We start from the raw sequence: 3,625 nt of genomic DNA on the forward strand, positions 1-3,625 counted from the left end.
TAATTCCCTTCCGCCCCCCAGAAAATGGACTGTAATTGCTTTGGGAAGCGTCCTTACTTACAGGAAGAGCGAGTTTATGTCCGCCCAGCACCAGCCATTAGACCAAGCGAGCGACGTCTGGACTAGAGGCCCCGGGAAGCCCTGGGAGCCGCCAGCCTGAGGGGCAGGGCCCGCCTGGGGCTCCTGGCAGTCTGAGCACAGCAGACCCCGCTGTGGCTCGCATGAGAAGGGGCGGCCCCACCCCTGCGGTTTCCGCCCAGGTGGGCCGAGAATTTGCCTTTCTTTTTATCTTAGAGTAAAAAGATGTTTTCATGTATATTACATGAGAGAACCACGTGGAAAAAACGAAGAACATCTACAAATCAGAAGAAAGAAATCGAATAGAAAATGGCCAGATACGCCACCTGGACAGAGGCCCCGAAAGTGACGATGCAGACGCGACAGACGAGAGGCCAGCCCGGTGCCGACACTGCCGGGCGCCGCGGCAGCCGCGAGGCGCGTGCGTCTCATGTTTTCATCGCAATAAGAGATGATTTAAAGTGATAACTGGCATTTCTAACACACTCCGGGGTGACGATGCTGCTGCTCCGGGACCCCGCTTTGAGAACCAAAGGTGGGAAGCAACCCCGCCCTGCTGAGATCGTGGCCACGAATGTGTCCCAGCCCCTGCAGGCGAGGGGAAAGGTCAGGTGTGAAAGTCGCCAGTAAGCCCAGGAGAGCCCTGGCAGGCCACCTCCAGGAGGGGGCCGAGACGCCGCCGGCAGCTTCAGGGAGACCCTGGCTGGGCTGGGGCTACACTAGCCGAGTCCCAGACCAAAGCTCAGACATAGACGGGGACCCCTCCCTGCACCTCCCCCATCTGCTGACCCCTCTCCCCACTCCCCCACCCCAGGCTTCGTGAGCAGGGCAGGCGGCCACCCCAGGCCCCCGGGCAGGGCCACAGGAAGGAGCCTAGAGGAACGTCTGTCTCATCAGGGCCTGAGTGGAATGGAGGTAGGGACAGGCGTGGGACACCAGGTCTCACTGGGCCCGGGGCTGGGACACCCTCACCTCCCTCAGCCCTCAGGGGCTGGAAGGTGCCCGGGAGCAGTTCCTGGAACTGAGCACCAGAGCGTGAAGATGCTCGCTCAGCTGGAGCAGGGCCTGGGCTGTGGGCGGCGTAGCCCGAGGCCTCTCTGCGGGGAAATCGGAGAAAGATGCCCTCCCTCGCCCCCGAAACGCCCTCGGAGGCCACCCTCTGGCTGCCCTCAATCACAGCCACGCAGGTTGGCTCCTGGGCTCAGAGTAGGTGCAGGAGGATGGGACAGATTGAAGGCAGGCGCCAGTCACCCCCACTCCACAGCGCCCCCAGCAAGGGCCGGCCCAGGGTGCAAGATACTGCTGAGGCGCTGAGGGCCTAGAGGGCTGGGGCAGGCCACCCCAGGGCCACCTGTGGGGACAAGTACCAGTGCCTGGAGCAGAGCAGACTCAGACACAGAGAAAACCTAGAGCACTGGGCCAAACCAGCCTGGACAGTGGCACCAAGACCCTGAGCGGCCGACGCCCACTCCCGACTGGGGACAGAGAGCGGGGAGAGGTTTGGTCCTCATGCTCTGCCCAGCTGTTCGACCTGTGACCACGGCAGGGGCCTGGCCGCCGGCTTCGTGTAGGATGCTGCAGGATTCGGGGCTGGTGAGAAGCCCTGGGCCCCAGCCTTGACACCCCTGTCTCCCTCCCGACAGAATCCCACCCTCCCCGTGCCACAGGATCACGAGGCGAGGCCAAGAGCCCTGGTTACACACTAAAGGACACGAGAATCCGGCAAAGTAGCAGCCACTTGGGGCAGGAGCTCCATCCTGGGGGCAGCCCAGGAACCGCCCAAGTGGCCTGCCAACACAGACGAAGGTGCCCCGAGTGACACACGGCCCCATCGGCTCCCTCCGCAGGACCCGCGGCCCCTGCCACACCACCTGGGCAACACCAGAGTCCCCCACCTGCTGTCTGGCTGCCCTTCCACGGTGGGTGAGGTGAGCAGGCCTCCCGCCCAGACAGACCCTCCCGACCAGCCACCAGGAGCCCTGCCCACCCCTGGCCACCAGGAGCCCTGCCCGCCCCCGGCCACCAGGAGTGCGTGAGGAGGAAGCGCCACGTTTATTTTTTAGTGGATCAGCTGAATCGCTGGGTCCGGGGCCACCCTGGCTGGGGCAGAACCAAGATTGATCGGAACGCCGGGCACCAGTGCCAGGCTGACAGTTCTTGCCTGATGGGCTCACACCCCTCCGGGGCCCCCGCGTGGGGCTGGACGGAAGGAGGATCAGGAAGGGGTGGACCCCTGGGCGGGCACAGCTACAGGGCCAAGCCTGGTCCCCCATCACCCCAGGTCTGTGAGCGGGGTCTCCGGCTGCCCCCTCCCACCCAAAGAGGGAGGATCCCTCCAAAAGGCCAGCTTTGCTCGGGTAGATGGCCCTGCCCCGTCCTGTGCTGTCTTCCTGCAGCTGGGCAGTCCGTGCTCCTGGCTGCATGTCAGTGCCCACCCCCCCCAGGCACCCCACAGCTGCTCCCGACAGACCCCTCCCCCAGGCCCTGCCCCGTGTCCCAACTGGGACCTGGGCACTGAGAAGGCGTCTGTCATTGAATCAGCAGCAGCGCCCTTTGCTCCTGGCGGGTGGCGCACAGGCTCGGGGTGGGCGGGGGCACCCATTCCCCCTCTTCCATCCTGAGGCACTGTGCAGGGCCCTGCGGGACAGAGACAGGCTTCGCAGGCCTAGAGAGGGGACAGTCAGGGGCTGTCAGTCAGTGGACGGTCACCCAGGGCTGCTCCTGGGCGTCAGTGGGCATCTGGAGGCGGAGGCACCCCCAGGTGGCTGGACAGAAGGACCCGCCCTTGAACGGTCAGTGCAGTGGCCGCTGGCCATCACTCATCAGAGACGGATGCGGTCACGTCCCAGAGGGCTGGCTGCCTGTGCGATGCTGCCGACACGCTGCACCCTCAGGCAGCGTCTTCCTGGGGACGCCCCACACAGCCCCCGCCGGGCACAGGACCAGGCGACCTGCTCAGGGCCTGGTGTCCGTGGGTCAGCTCTGCGCGCACCCTGTTCTCGTTAGCGGGTTGCTGCCATTCAAGCTCAGCAGGGTTCAGGTGTGTGCAGTGGGTGGGGGGCCGAGGGGCCGTGGCGAGTGTGACCGTGGTGGAGGCAGTGAGGGACAGGGCTCCCAGCAATGCACAGCACTTGGGGCCTCGCTGCAGACGCGCCCGCCCCGGGGCGCCCGGCCATCTCCACAGGTGCCCAGCCCTCGGCGCCTGCCTCAGTCAATGAAGAGTTTCCAGGAAGAGGGAATTTCAGGTGTCCACACGCCTCCCATCTGCCTGGACGTGACTCCGCCAGCACAGCGCCAGCTAGGAGCCCAGAGGGAGGACAGAGAGATGGGAGGGACAGAGAGGAGGGTAGAGGGGCTCATCACCAGAGCTGCCACATTTAGAGCTGGACAGACGAGGGGAGCCACGTTGAGGTCCAGAAGGGGCGAGTAGCAAATTCAGAGTGAGTTTCTTCCTCTTCTGTGAAGGACCAGTAACCAGCCCTGTTGCCCAGAGGTTCGGGGGCAGGAGAGGTGTCACAGGAGCCGCCTCGGAGACAAGCCCGGGCAG

Source organism: Pteropus vampyrus, unplaced genomic scaffold (genome assembly GCF_000151845.1).
Source record: "Pteropus vampyrus isolate Shadow unplaced genomic scaffold, Pvam_2.0 Scaffold189, whole genome shotgun sequence".
Classification (NCBI taxonomy): Eukaryota; Metazoa; Chordata; class Mammalia; order Chiroptera; family Pteropodidae; genus Pteropus; species Pteropus vampyrus.